This window comes from Girardinichthys multiradiatus, chromosome 7 (assembly GCF_021462225.1).
Source record: "Girardinichthys multiradiatus isolate DD_20200921_A chromosome 7, DD_fGirMul_XY1, whole genome shotgun sequence".
Lineage (NCBI taxonomy): Eukaryota > Metazoa > Chordata > Actinopteri > Cyprinodontiformes > Goodeidae > Girardinichthys > Girardinichthys multiradiatus.
The window spans coordinates 25,199,237-25,215,663 of record NC_061800.1 but is presented as its reverse complement, the minus strand read 5'-3'; the positions used below and the strand labels follow the sequence as shown (position 1 = coordinate 25,215,663).

General features: G+C 39.5%; 1 long non-coding RNA gene across 1 annotated transcript; it reads right to left on the bottom strand.

Annotated features, from left to right (window-relative positions):
• Positions 1-6,802: 6,802 nt before the first annotated feature.
• Positions 6,803-14,700, bottom strand: LOC124871200. The gene is made up of 3 exons (XR_007038969.1): positions 14,623-14,700; positions 11,728-11,794; positions 6,803-11,083 (listed from the first exon to the last, which is right to left on the bottom strand). It is a non-coding gene; the product is annotated as an uncharacterized LOC124871200 (long non-coding RNA).
• Positions 14,701-16,427: the final 1,727 nt, after the last annotated feature.

Genomic DNA, 16,427 nt, shown 5'->3' with positions numbered 1-16,427 from the left:
TGGCAATGGCCAAAAAACGTATACATTATTTTTAACAAGCAAATTGCCTCCCTGTTTCCACCCTTTTGCCTTTTTTTATGTTTAGGCATATTTTGACTATGTATCCTCAACCTGAAATGTTTTTCCCTAAATCTTAAGTTACTTTTCAACTTTGTTACCTTGGCCAATTCTTGTGTGTTTCCACAGTGAGATCCCAAACCACTAATGTAAATTTATGTATGCTGACACTAAGAGGGTTTCCCCTCCTTCTGCAGGAGTGGTAACGAATGATCATCAACCAAAATTTTGTCACAGCAATTGTACTTTATAAGTAATGGGAAGTCACTTCAAATGCTTTCATTTTAAATGACCTGAAAATAATTATGCTAACACTGACTTCAGTGTTCTCTTTAGAGCAGAATAGAGGAGAAATGAGAGCTTACAATGTGAGTTTTACAGCCATAACTTGTGGCTATTTCAAAGTGGTTACTTTACAAAACAAAATTAAAATTACTCCAAAGTTAGAGAAGGTTCGTTGCATTAGCAGATGTTTTACAATCAAAGCCTTGCAATGTTTGCATTAAGCAAACAGCAGGGTACCTTGTTTCTTTTAAACCTAAAATCAACTTAATAGTACACAATCTCAGGTAGGTGTGACTGTTGTAATTATACTCTGTAAGACATTCCAGCATTCCAACATTACCCTATAAGATGGATTTGATGTGAGGATTTACCCTCTCTGCCTCCAGAGGTACTGGACAGCTTAATTTAATTTAATTAATTAATTAACTGGGCTCACATTCAGCTAGAATGTGAGCCCAGTGAAATTCCTCATGAGTAAACTGGGTTTCAATGTTATGATTGTAAACAAAAATACTAGTTACTACAGATGTATAGTTAAAGGTTAACAGAAATATGAAGTGTAGAAGAATTTAAACAGAGATTGATTAAACCAAATGCTGGAATATTTAACCAATAAGAAATGTTGAGTACCCACCCACCACGAAACTCCACTTATAATTCAGGGTTCAGAAAAAAGAAAGTACTACCTCCCTAGTAGGGTTCTCTGGAGAACATTTCTACCTTGTGCATCTGATTCTGCCCTTGTCCCTGACAGGGGAAAGAAGAAAAAGAAAACCCGGAAAACGATTGTTGTTGCTGAAAAAGCTTCCTGCAGTGGAACTGCAACTTTTGTCTCCTCATAGTTGTTGAATCACGTTTCTCACCTGTGGCTGTCAAGCTGTCCAACAGGCTAATATTCATCAGGCAGAAACCAAAGAAATGTTGTGTCAAGCTTAGCTGAAAGAGCCCACCTGTTGAAATGAAGTCACCCAGTTGCTGCAGCGGTTCATACAAAGCAAGTGTAGAGAGGAAAAGGAAAAACAAAAAATCTATTGACGCTCTCTGAATACTGTACGGTTGAAGTGTGCTTCTTCTCAGGCAACTGTTAGAACAAACAGAGAGAAAAGCCGAGCATTAATTTGCCTCAGACCCTCACAGTCATCGTTTTCAATTTGGAGTTTTTTCCCTTTTATTTGAAAGAATAAACCACTCAAGGTGAAACCTGATGTTTTCTCTGTATATAAGCCCTGTTTATCTTGAAATTCTATTCATAAGGACTAAAATGAATTTAATGCTAAACTATGGTTTATACAAACTTTTATGCTATTTTATCTTATTTACAGAAAATGCAAAACTTTGTTAACTAATTATTAAATACACAAAACAGAAAGAAATGAACTTTTGTGCTTTGTTCATTCTTAACAATGCAAATATGTTGCTCAGATCAAGTAAAATAAATAGCTTTCTTTTTTTCTCTAAAGCTTTCCCCCTCCCTGCCCCAAACTCATGTCTTTGTTTTGAATTATTTCATCTACTCAGAACATCCCGTTGCTTTTCAGGGCCTCCTTTGTTCCTGGTGAAGGGTTCTTTTATTTGGGAGAAATCTCCCATCTCAGACCAGTGCTTTTTCTTGATGCAGATCTTCATTAATCTCCAGGGCCGCTGCAAGCTTCACGGCAGCCCCGCCGTTTTGATGGGAATTGAATTTGATGCTGTATTGTGGCTTGTACGGGATGCAAACAATGGCCTGTTTTCCTTCCTGTGTCTGCACACAATCGGAGAGACCCAATTAAATAATTTGGTACTATAAAGGGGAACAAAGGGATACCCAGGCATAAAGTGAGGGCTTTAGCATTTGCATTCTACCCATTTCTGTATCATGTTAATTAATTTGCTTTGAAAACTGCGAGAGGAGGCACAATAGGAGGAACGACGCAGCTCATTTTAAAGCATGTCTGATGATGTTTTATATTCAGGTGACATGCAAAAATCAACATTTTGGTAGAGGCACACATTTCTCATGTGTGCTTTTACCACTGACAAGTTGGCTTTTATTATCTGGAGATTTTTATATAGCATTTTTGTCTTTAGCTTTATTTTTTTAAAAGGTTTTGCAGAACAGTTTGCATCTAAAATTACTTTGATGATAACCGGCTCTAATTATCATTATCATATTATTACTATCTGTGAATGGTGTGATATGCAACTGCTTTTGTTGATGGTAATACATGACATTCAATGGAGAGTAAATTAATTATCCACAACTGGTCTGTGATAACCAGTGATGGGACCCATATGGAGCTGTCATTGGACTGCTGGTGGGCTCTCTAAGTCCAGGCACTGTAATTGAAAGAAATGAGCCACGGAGTGGACACATTAGGAGTCTCCCTAGAGATGAACCACACACACACAGACACACATGCTCAATACCTTTTTTCAATATGTCATCCACATAGAGACTATCTCACTGAAAGTGTAACCCAGACAATGTCAGAGGCCCAATCAGCGCAAGACTGAGTCCTGCTGTAAAGGAGACAGGGTGTAAGATTGGTTAGGTCTCCGTCTGGGTTAAGGGGATAATGAGAAACTGCCCTGCAGTGAGTTAATCAGCTCATCACTCTCCCTGCACCGCCATTTATTTGCTGTTTACACCCAGCACAGGGCCCCAGGGGGAGGCCTGTCTGTGAGGCAGCACCTGCAGCCCCCTCCCTGATGCTTGATTTAGTACTATAAATGCTGCTTGTGGACCAGATTACACTGGACAGTGATCAAATCTTATTTGCACTCTGATTAGACAAACTGCTGCCTGCACTGACCATGCTGAAGCAATTCTCCTTAAGCGATTTTCTATTATTGCCTCATGTAGAAATGATTAACAGTCTGAATGAATGAGGTGGCCATACACACAGCACATTATAGCTCAAAACAGGGGACAGATATCTGCCAAAAGAAAATAAAACAATGTACGGAGTAGCGGAATTTTTAAAATGAAATATTTATTATATCTGTTTTTATTTACAAATAGTAAAAAAATGTCAAAAAAAATTACACCATTCTCAGTAATCAATTGGAAAATCTTTCTTGACATAACAACAATCAAACCCTTCTTATTATTGCTGACCAACTTTTTGCAGCTTTTGCAACGTTTGCAACTTTTTGCTGTTTGGTATTTTGACAATTTATCTTTGTTGATGAGTCTTTGTGACCATCCTCCTAATCTTTAGCACCCTCCACAGATTCTTTGTCAGATCAAAGTCGGGACTCTGGCATTAATATTAATGTTTTTATTAATATTAATTAATAATTATATTATATTGGTAAACATAAAAGATTACATAAATGCCAACCTTCAGCTTGTACAATACAAAATCCTTTATAGAATGCACTACACAGAACAAAGGATGTTCCAAATGGGTTTCTCACTTTCTAACACATGTCCAAACTCCATGAGAGATTTACCTGATGACTATCTACATGTTCTCTGGTACTGTCTGTGGCTTTTGGCTTAAAAAGCCAAGACTGCTCTTCAAGAACTGGAAGAACAAAATAAAGTTTAAATATTATTTATTTTTTAAATAATTATCGTTTTTTTTTCTATAGAGGGAATTTCTGCTTGTTTGAAAAAAACAACTGGAAGAAATTTGAACTGGTACTGACTAGGTATTTGGATGCTGCCCTGGGGTGGTGGTGGGTCTTGCATGGAGGTGCCGGTGGTAGGGTGGGGTTGCTTCAGATGTTGACACTGAGGTGGGGTTGGGCCATGGACTGCTGTGCCCTCTTGTATAGCCTACTGCCATTCCTGGAGTATGTGGGTGGATCCGGGGCTGGGCCCCTGGGCAGCTTGGGGCCTGCTCTAGGTCCTGGTGGGGTGACCGCCTGTGCAATGGATGGGGTTGCCTCCCTGGCCCGGTGGGTGGAGCTTGGTGGGCTGTGGGTTAGAAGGAGGGTTAAGGGATTTGGGTTATGCCCAGGTGGAGAGTGGGGGTATGGAGAGTGGATGCACCTGCCAGGGGGTGTGTAGCGCCTGGGATCCGGGCGGGTACAGCGAGTCTCTGGATCCTGGGCCTATGGCTGGGGGCTCGCTTCACTTGGCTGGCCTCGGTCCTCCCAGACTACTTTGCTCGGCGGGATCGGCTGCTCTCTGGGGACTCCCACCTAGCATATTGGGGATCTCTGAGGGATCCCTGGCCTTAGTCGATGATTTATTAGTGTGGGTGTGGATGGAAAAAGAGGCTGCCAGTTGGGGAAGCTGGTCCACAGGGAAATTCATGTGAGCACCTTGGCACCATACCTTCCTTTCTAACATATGCAACACTACACATAAGTACTTTTGATGTATGGGACGATTAATCTTGCAGGCCTGGGGGGACTTGTTTGTGTGGGTGCTCGGGCAATGTTCTGGAGTGGTGGGCTCTCATCTGGTGGCCTTTGGCTCCCAGAGATGTGTCGGTCCGGCCATGGGCCTTGGGGGCTACGCTGAGCTTTGATGGGAATCCATCCATCTTGATCTTCCAAGGGTTAGCTCATGTGTCCTCCCATCTTGGTCCTTCTGAATTCCAGCTGCCACAGTTGCCTGGTGCCTGCCCGGCATGTTGGTGGCTCTGGGAGGGTCTTCCCTGCTTGGTGGTGGGCGGTGTTGCCTGCAGGGATTGGTGCGTGACCTGGGCCACAAGGGGGACTGGGTCCCAGGCTTGGCCTGAGCGAAGGGAAATGGCGTAGTGGCTGGGTCGAGGGGCTTGGTGCCTCTATGGCCTGGAGGCTTCTGCTCCTGTGCTTCAATGATGGCTACCTTGACTTATGGCTGCCCTAGTAGGATGTCTTGCATCTGTCTGCCCTGGGCTGCTGCGGGCTTTCAGAGCCAAGAACACATCTGTCCTTTACTGCTCTTGGATGCTGTATGTTACAAACTCGCTCATTTACGCCCACTCAACACAAACGCACTTATTTCTACACATACACTTAAGATATACACAAATGTCCCACTGTTTTGGAAAATCCTTTACAAACCATGTATCATTTTCCTTCTTAATACTAAATTATTTGTGTAGGTCTGTCACTTTAAATTCAAATAAAAAGCACTGAAGTTTCTTTGGAACATGACAAAATATAAAAACGTTCAAGAGTCATGAATACTTCTGCAAGGCATTGTGTACATATAATCCTAAATAACAAACCAGACTTTTAGTAATTTGGGTCATACTTAACATTTTTTTAATAGTTTTTTTTCATCTTCAGTATATTATGTAGGCATGTGCACACACGTGGGCTTGCACATGCTACTAAGAGCAGACAATATACAGTGTCTTGTAACCTTCAAAGATAGTGTATTAAGAGAATGTCCCCTGTTGCTTTCACAGTGGAAGCCACTCCACCTTGGTTATTGTGCTGAAGATTTTTGTTCATTCTTGCTGCACAAAGCCTGCTCTTTCCACCAAATGTTCAGACCGTCTTAATTGTTTACACAATGCACCTGAGCTTGAATGGGTACCCAGAGTATGCATTGTAGTGCATTGGCAAAGTCTCGTATTTTTCATCCTCTGCTTTGGGGAAGGAAGCAAAGTATTAATGATGTCGTTTTCTGATATGCTTTTTTTTGCCCTTAGAATACCTCTCCTTGATTTTTTAGGTATTTACATTATTGCCATAACCCCAGTGGAAGACCCATTTAGAATTTTGCTTGAGTGACTGGCAGGCATACTAAGGAAAGAGGGAGGATTATTTTAAGGAAATTGTACTGTATAAACAGCTGAACAGAATAGATGGCAATGCTCATAATAGAATCTGAAAGCTTTCATTTTTCTTTTATTGTCTCTCCTTCCTTCTCCAAACAACCTTCCCTTTTTTCCAGCTATCAGAGCAAAGTTCTCAGAGACAAACAGAAGTGCATTCATGCATCCTGAAAGAGGCTTTTAAGGTTGAGTACAGCTCAAACAAAGAGGAAGGTGAGCTATGGCTGGCCTGAGTATGACTCAATGTTTATAACCTTGCTGTGCAGAATTTAAGAACGCTGATGAACTGAATGGAGCTGGCTACGAAGCACATCCACTTCACAATGCGGGGACTTATTGGTATTCATTAGTGCTTTTTGTCCAGGTTGCTAAAGTGACATGAGGTGTTAGGCTTTGTGAAATGTTTCTGGATGATTAAACTCTTGCATTCATAAGCTGTTGATGAATTTCAGTTAGGAAACTGAAACTGGCAGATTTCTTTAAAATAAAAAGTAAAATAAATCAATCTTTGCAATAAGTATATTGATTTACTTGGCTAAAAGGATATGCATCTTAAAAATAAATGTATAGTCATGATAAGACATGGAGAGCATTTATTCTAGGCTGTCAAACCCCCTCCTCTATTTACCCTGAGCCTCTTCTCTCCATTGCGTTAACTGGTGCTCAAAGCTGACCAAGCATCAACTTCCCCATCCATCCATCCATCCATCCATCCATCCATCTATCCATCGTTTACATACAGGGATAAGAGGAAAAGCATTTTGAATATAAATTTGGTTAGGTTATGATAGCTATGAGAACATATGGTTTTGGTAAGATATCAAGAGCATTTTTTTCTCAGCTGTCATAGCCCCTCCCTTATCTGTCATAGGCCCCTTCTCTTTATTTTGCTAACTGGTGCTCAAAGCTGATCATGCATCAGCTTCCCAGTTCTGATAAATGGGCTTTGTTGAATTGATGGCAGACTGGGAGAAATAAAAGAGATAATCCCAGATAATGTAGACACAGTTTTCATTTCTTGTCATCCAATTAAAATGCAATTATCCCACTTGCAGGAGGGGAGAAAAGTGGTAAGAATGGCCAAAGAATGGGAGAGTGGGGGCTCCCTGGGACACTCACCACAAAACACATTAGGCCAGATTTGCTCCGTCCCAGTAAAAAGAAGCCCATTTCTTGCACTTGGCAGTGCACGGTGAGTGGTGGACCAGCTGCATCTGGGGTTTTACAAAAGAATGCCTGTGCAATGTTTGTGCCATACCTCAAAGTGGACGGAAAGAAAAATATCAAAATGTATACAGATTATCGCCCCATTAGAGTATTGTGCCATTTGTGTGGCGCCCCATGCATCTTTGGCTGAGGACACAGAGATGTTATCCCTCAACAGTCCATATAGATTTTCTTATATTGTTGTTATGCTAATATTTTAAGACACATTGTCAGAGAGGAACAAAAGTGTGTGTTTTACGAAACTTTGCTCCTCAATGACCAATGTAAGAACCCTGGAGTGTCCTACACAGGGGTCTGAAAACCTTCAAACAATCTTTTGGCATATCCAAGGGCTCTGTCTGAAAGCTTGCATGCACCTACTGTTCCTGAAAAAGAGCTGAAAAAAAGGGACGCTTCCACTGTGAATGGTTCGCCTCCAGATGAATTGAGGCTAGGTGAAACTCTCCCGTGGCACAAAATCTAAGAAGTAAATTAATGTCTGCTGTAATTACTGTTTCTCCTCTTAGTAATTATCACACAGGACAATTTATGGATTACCGTATTGATTTTACTTGACCCTCTTGGCGAGGCTTAATCTAAACATAGGGGATACTTTTGGCTTGTGCTGCTAAATGCAAACAGCCCTCGGGGGGCTGCTTGGTAGAGATTTGCTCTTTAGGCATGCCACATCATCTTCCAGCAAACATCCCATGGGATGACTAGGAGACTCTTGCAGGGTCCTGCCCTTTGGTTTAGCTGTCTATTTAGAATGTTGCTCTGCAGGGTTATTTTCTTTAACAAATGAAAAAAATCCATCCATCCATCCATCCATCCATCCATCCATCCATCCGTAGCACAAAATCTAAGAGGTAAATTAATGTCTTCTTTAATTACTTTTTCTCCTTTTAGTAATTATCATATAGGACAAATTATGGATTACCATATTGATTTCACTTGACCCTCTTGGCGAGGCTTAATCTGAACAGAGGGGATACTTTTGGCTCATGCTGCTAAATGCAAATAGCCCTCAGGGGCCGCTTGACAAAGATTTGCTCTTTAGGCGTGTCACATCATCTTCCAGCAAACATCCCATGGGATGACAATCTGACTCTTGCAGGGTCCTGCCCTTTGGTTTTGCTATCTATCCAGAATGTTACTCTGCACGGGTATTTTCTTTAACCTGACATGAAAAAAATGCAAAAGTGAAAATGTAAGAAGAGCAATCGTAAGAGTAATTCATTAATCTTCACGCAGATAATTAGCTGCTTTGAAGTCTTTGATTTTGAAAAGCCATGTTCCTTGCTTGGCTGCTACCCCCTCCTCTCACAGGCTGTTTAGATAAACACTAGAAATAAACAGATTACTTAAAATCATTAGGCAAACATCTTAACATATTAACCCAGGCTGCCTGTTTTTTTTTTTTTTTGAATGCTGATAAGTGTTATCACTTTGCAGAGGCATCTAATGATGTTGTCGGGTTGTACTGTGTGTACTGTGGAAGGAGTATGTCGCTGATCATGGAGAGGGGAGAATACTGTGTCAAAATGTGATCAATAATTTCTATAAGTGCTCCTGTGCATGAAAAACGGCCTGATTAGGCGACCAACATGAGAGGCAGGAGTATGAATGCAGGCTGTCCTCTGCTGTGCCTGTCAAATAATGAGATCACCTGAGACAGCCTGTGGCAGACCCCCCTCTCTTCACCCAAACACAAGGTGCTGACAGGACACTTGCCCTCCCATTGATCATACTGTCATTCAAGCTGGCGCTTAGGAGAAACATGTGCACACACACTCACATACTGTATGTTCAGATGCAAAAACAAACAAACAAAAAAAAAAAACAGGAGAAAGGTGTAAATATCCTTTTTCCTACTGTTTTATGCATTTAACCATGTACCGCAGTTGTTGGGATGATCACATGTTCAATCCCTGATATTTGTAACCATGGTTCCTATTTGGCCAAGACAGCAATAGAAGTTGGTTAAGGTGTTCTCCTATGGAAAAATATTTCAATTTTACCATCCACCCATCCGCCCGTCCGTCCGTCCATCCATCCAGTAGTTGTTTTTAAGGTTTAGTATTTAAAGTCAGCTATAGCAATATCTGCCATAAGTTCATATTACATTTTTGTTTTTATCTTTAAAAGAGTCAAATGCAGCCTAAGTCTGAATTTGACGATGTATTGGATTTTGAAATGAAAAAATGTGAATGAATCCTGTGTAAGACAACGCTTTCGTGAAAATGCTCATCTAGGAAGCAATGACATTTAGCCACAAGAATGAATCGAGGGCAGAAGCTGCGTTATTTCACTATTATGAGAAGTGGAAGTGTTTTTCTCTCTCTCTCTTCTCACCCTCAATGTCATGGTTATTATCCTGGTCACTTAATCTCCTCAAATAAGATTGATTTCTCCTTTCAAGCCACGTTAGAGTGCCCCCTGTCAGAAGGCGCTCAGGCCATTGGAACCATAGAAGTTCCAATGCGTCCTCACAATCTTCCCATTTGATGAAGGTCAAAGTGGCTCGAGCTGTTTCTTTTGACTTACTGATGAGTGGACGCTCAAAAGCCCCCCTTCATTGTCACAAGTGATAAAGGAAGTGCATCTATGAGCCCGCACCACACCAACTCATGCTTGCACTTTGAATTGGCAGGTAATTATAAACTTTTGGTTCTAGTATCTGTCAGAAAATTAACAAGCCAGTTTTACAAACAATCTAATTCATGTAAATTGAGATAATGCACAAAATTATTTCACAAAATAGAAATTTTAGTTCTAAACTTGTGCTATATTCTACACAAAAGTTAAAGAAATGTTCACTAATAAATAGTCCCTGTTCAACAACAGGTTTTTTTGTTTCAAACTTGATTAAATCATCTTTTTCTCTTTGGTGTAATTGTATTTATTTTTTTTATAAATCACATTCAGCCTAAAGTTGTGGTCCAAAGCACAATAGACAATGTTTTATGCAAAACAGTAAAACTAGACATCTCAAAAGGTTTTTCTTGCACGACAGACTTGTGAGTGCTTTATTTATCCTTCCATTTTACAAACTCGTGTACCTGAAAGAATAATAAATTGAATAAATGTTGACCCTTGATACCAGCTTTGCAGTGTCGTTTCTATTAATTTATTCAGTCTAGTTGAAACGTGTAGATTAGTTCTTCGTCTCTCATTCAGAACAGGAGAAAAACTTAAACAAGGGTCGAAGGTGGTTAATAAGCTGGAAACCATTTAATGTAAGCGCCTTTGATGTGCTGTGCAATGTTAAATATGAACAAGTCACCTTTTGGAGTTTTCTATTTCTTATTCCTCCGAAGGACGACAACACCTCTATAAAAGACCAAAAAAGCATGTGTTGCTGCATTGCCATGGGTTCAAGGAGATTGGATCACTTTTTGTTTGTGAGAGGGGCCTCAGTTCAGCTTCCACATAAAGAGTGAGAGACTGGGAGAGGACTGAGAGAGAGCAGTCTTTGTGAGGTTGAAGGAAGGGGTGGATAAAAAAAAATTGCCTCGGTGCATCAGTTTTCTCTGATCCCGACTGAAACTATAAATGTATCTTAGAGATGAGCTATCTGTGCCACAAGCAGGCCCCTTTTCTTTCCCCTCTGTCTCTGTGATGAGTTAGCAGGACCGGCAGTGATAAAGCTGATAGAAAGAGGTCTGCTATCAGGTGGCAGTCTGGGTAATTACAACTCTCCATTTGGGGCTTTGCAGCGATGCACCGGGGATAAGGGAGGAAATAATGAGAAAGAGAAAGCTTGGTGATAATGTATCTCCTAAATTGCTCAAAATAGTTCATCATGGCAAAAGTCATCTCGCAGCCTGCAGGTAAACAGAAACATACAATGGGGAAAATAAGTGCTGAACACGTCAACGTTTTTTCTCCCTAAATATATATCTAATGGGGCTTTTAACATAAAATTCACAGAGATGTCAGTAACAACACAGTCAACCACATCAAAACAAATACGTCTGTAAATAAAGTTTTGTCTTATTAAGTGGAATGAATAAGGGACTAAGTACAGAACAGATGATGAAAGAAACAATGTAAAAAAGCATAAAAGGCCAAGAAAATACCTGAAATTTGACAGTATGTAGAACGCAATCTAGTGCAAATTTATATAAGCAGTTTAGTCCTAATAAATGGACCATTAAAAGGTTTCTCATTGCCAAGGTGTCACCCAGGAAGCTTATTATGGTGGGTAAAGAAAGAGCTTAGCAACCTTGATGGCATTTGTTGCAGATATATTTCTAACACCATGAATGTGTCAATGAAAACCATAGAAGCCATATTCCAGGAGTGGAAAGAACAATATTTCACCATTAACCAGAAGTGACTAAGTTCTCCTTGCAACATTTCTGACATAGGAGTCTAGAGAAAAAGTGGAAGAGATGACCAAGACCCAAAAGCCACTCACAGAGAGCTTCAACAGAAAACTTCATCACACCCAAAACACCATACCAACCGTTATATTTGAAAGTGGGAACTTCAAGATGTGAAGAGCTGTTTTCAGCAGGCTGATTCTGGAAGGTCTAAAGATGAATAAAGACAATTATTCCAAACACTGCCAAGTAAACAGTTTGTTTCAGAAAAAAAAAAGCTGCTAAATCCAGCCAATCACCCAACTTAATTCCAGTAAACACGGAACAGTGGGTCAAAATCACAAAGGAGCAATGCATGTAACTACATACAAGACATGCGAGAGATGTATTGAAGCTGTAGTGTATTAAATCAACTTTACAAAGTATGTTCAATACTTATTCTGTGTCATTTTACTTTATTAAACATAATATATGGACCTATTGTTGTGATTTCTTTGTATATGTGGATTACCTGTATTGTTACCGACCTATGGTATGAATTCTATGTGAAAACCCCGTTACAACATATTGACTGAGATAAACTAAATGTTCAATACTTATTATCCCGGCTATATGCCCTGTGGGTGGTGAGAGTGATAACAGTTCAAAAATCTGACTTCTCAAAGGCTAGGAAAGGCCGTTACTGTTATTTTTTCTTTAATGATACAGGAAGCCATTTGATTGCTGCTATTTTGTGTGCCCCTCAGGGTGCAGAGATATTCTGCAGTGTGAGATTACGTATAATACTTTGACAAGCGGCGGTTTAAAGATGAAGGTCTTATCAGCCCCGGCGGACTCGGCGTGCTTCTGTGTTGCCATTCTCCCTCGGTAATGTGCTTTCAAAGTTTGTTGTATCTGTCAGTTCAGGTCTTCGAAGACTCAGCTGACAATCATTCCTCTTCTCTCACCATCATTCACAAGCACACATACACACCTACACAGCCCTCAGGCCCATTTGCCTGTTCGAGTCCCCAATGTTAGATACACACCACTGTGTTGTATATGTGCACGACTGCATGTTTCATTGTGAATAGCAGCTTCCCTCACCAGGGGATCATGACCACTATCAATAGTATTTCCACTAATGTGATTAAGTTAATACTGCACTCTATGAGGGGATTATATCTCAATTCCTCTTGATATGCGTAATATTTAGGTTGTGGTTGAGTAAATATTTTGGTTCTTCACCAAAATAATTCCTACTGAGACAAAGACACACAATTCTGCCCTAAGGAGCAATAAAGACTGTATAATTAGAATGATTAAAGAGCTGCACAACTCATTTGGCACTTATTGAATGTATTTTCAGAACATAACCTTCAAAATAGGTCACATATTTAAATAAAAAACTTTATTCTCATTAATTATACGTTTTTATTTGAGACAGTCGGTGTGACTCATTTGAAGTGATGCTGAAGTCGCCATTGTCTCCCTCAGCAATCCCATCATAATGTTGCCTTGCACTTAAGCATGTTTTCTGTGTATTGTAGCATCCGTAAAGACACCTCATTAGACAAAATGCCTTCTAATTCAAACGCATTCATCCTTAAACTGTAATCAATTGGACCGTTTTACAACCTTAAACTGTTTGTCATTAACACTTTATCAAAGGAGAGATAAGACTCTCAGGGTAATGGTGCATGATGGTGACAGATTGGCTTTTCAGTATGTTCCACATCATGCAGTTAAAGATACTATCCAGTGGTCTATTTTTTTCTTTCACTAACAAATGTGGCTGGGTAATAAAGCATGGATTTATACAGTAGGATTTCACAAACTGCAAAGTCTTAAAAAGCTGCTCAAGTGGTATTAAGCATGGGCCTGATACCAGTATCAAGTTATACCAAGGTTTTTTAAACTTGCAGTTTAAAAACTACAAAAAAAATCTTTATTTTTCTTAGAATGATCCAGCATCACCCTATCACATCTGTTGCTGTGCTCTGATTGTCAGCAGACTGACAAAAAAGATATATATATATATATATATATATATATTTATATATATTGTTTTTAAGACAGACCGTCATAGTGTGGAATCTAAAGGAGCAACGGCCACATTTAAAACTACAATTGGCAAGCTAAGAGCAGTATGTGTTTATTATAGTTATTGTATCCTATAAAGAGCACAAAGCAAAAAGGTATGAAGCAGTATATGGCACAATAAGAATTTGTGTTAAACTTCTCTCCTTCTGACCACTGAGTTTTTTTCTTACTTCGTCCATCTGCCATTGAGTGGAATAATGACAGCGATATGAAGCTGTACTGTCGGTGTGCCTGACAAGCATTTTCAGCTGAAATAATGCTGCGGTTCTACATGAAGTTTTGTTGGGAACTTGGAAATCATCCTAATGGAAGACAGTGATCAGACCACATGATTTGTTTAACCTCTTGGCTTAAAATGATCATGAAGGATCTTTAATAATGAAATCAGACCATTCTAATCCGCCTTGGTCCTCTTTGTAAGCCACCTATATATGCAAGAACACCATGCTGTAATGTAGACCGTTTTGAGGCAGCCTTACAGAATACAAGGAAACAATACAATACTATCAATTTCTGAAAAAAGAATTTCATTAACATGCAAATAAAAGGAAAAAAATAAGATTAATACAAATAAATGTAGACCAAATAACTGAATGGTAGTGGTTGGGTGAAAGGTTGTTCTTAAGGGGCAGATTTTGTTATTATTTATTAGTGATTTACAACAAAATAGCAAAATGAATGGAAAATTTGTTCTGCAGGTGATAAACTATATGTCAAATGAATTTGGTTGACTTCACAGAAAAGTCTGATCAGGTTTAATGTTTGACTGGCAAATGATTTTAAAATGCTTAGAGTTTTTTTTGCTAAACTGTGTGGACACCAATAGAAACTAATAATTTATTTCCGATAAATTCTTGAACAATTTTATTCCAGATTTGTTCTTCTTGTCTGACTAAATCTGATAATCGGCCATTAGATCAGGACTAGTTTTTGCAAGCATGTGGATCATCAAACACCTCAAAAAACGGAAGCTGACCACTTTCTTTTTTGCCGTTTCCCTCTCGGCTGGGCCACCACTGAGAAGCAGCCGTGTCTGAGGAGAAAAAGGGGAAGATGGAGGCAGAGCTGTGATCAGGCAAGCAGAAAGAAAAACACACATCAGGTACACAATCAGGACCCCTCCCTCTTTTTCTTCTTACAAAACCTCCCTGATAATGAGACAACTTTCATGTAGCAGTAAATACTACCCCCACTTTGTGGGGGTTTGAAGTGCCAAACACCAGATATTGTTGTTTACCTTCTCTTCTTTTTTCATAATCAAAGAAAAGCCATCTGATAGCAAGAGGTCAACTCGTGTTCCCTTGAAATCAATTTAGTCCCAGACCTGATTCCTTTTCCTCCTCCTGCTGTGGGAGAATAAGAGCTTTTGAAGGATGAGGAGGTAAGTAAACATCCCACAATATTCTGTAGTGCATTCATTGCACAGACTTGGATTATCCAGGGACTCCTCATCAACTTTATAATTTACTGTGCCTTTTCCAACGCTTTGGTGGAGAGTTGAGTTGAATAAAGTGCTGGGTGCTATCATGGAGACTCTCGCACCTTCAGGGGACTCCTTGAACAGAGTGATGGCTTTAGCGCTTTAGTGAGAACTGTGTGCGATCTGTCCAAGGAAGGGAAAAAAAGTCCCCATGGGCTTGTTGTTGCTGCTGTCTTTCTATTTGCATGATATTTTCCCCCCTTTTTCAGCTTTATCATAGCTGTGAGGAAGGGAGCGCTGGCTGCCATCTCAGGGGTTGGACCCAGCTTTATCAGCAGGTAATTCTGCCACTCTCATAAACTCATGTTGAATTATTTAAGTGTTATTTCCAGGAGCCGTGTGTAAAAAGACGGGTGGGCGGGGGGCAGAATGGAATGTGTATTTTTCTTTTAATCAGATTTCAATTAACCTAGACAATGTAATAAATTAAGGCTCACTCCTTCACATGATTTGCAAATGGAAGAGAATTGGAAAATTATAGGTTTCTCTGATTTTACTGTTTATAGGTATGTGTTTGAGTACAACAAGAATGTTATTTCATTTTGTTGCCAATAGATACAATTTTTGGCAAATTTCAAATAAAAATATTGTGTTTTCTGACATTTATCACAAAATAGCAAGAAAGATGCAGTTTTCAGATCTCAAAGAAACACAAATAAAACATATTTATTTTTTTAACTCACTATATTCATTTTTTTTTTTTACTAAGGAAGCATTCAAAAATCTTCTAATAATCTATTTTGTGGGATAACGCTGATTTTCAATCACAGCTCTTATACATATACACTTTTTTTTAAACACTGCTGTTGGGTTCAAGTTATAACCTAATCAGTACCTCATTAACCAGAAAAGGCTGTGCTGGAATTCAACAGATGCTGTTATACATATAGAGATGCTGGTTTTTAGAAATCAAATGGTCTCTTATTTTTCCAGAGCTGTAGATGAAGCATCTGAACATCGATGTAATAATGTCAACTGTAGAACGGAGGAAATATTCCATTTTAATTCATTTATAGAGGAAGTCAGACCCAAACATATTGCTTGCCTAATTTGCCAGAACAGGACAGTAAATAAATCTGAAGATTTTGATGTGCTGAAAATACACTGGATGGAGACATGCTGAACTGGGCCCAGGCTTCTATACAGTTAAAATAAGGGGCCTATTTATGCTCAAAATAAAGAAAAAAAAAATGCATTTCTAATAGTCTTAAATATGAAACTGACCTAAAGTAGAATCGCGAAGTGGGGTCTAATGAAAATGAAATTGAAAGAAGGTCCTAC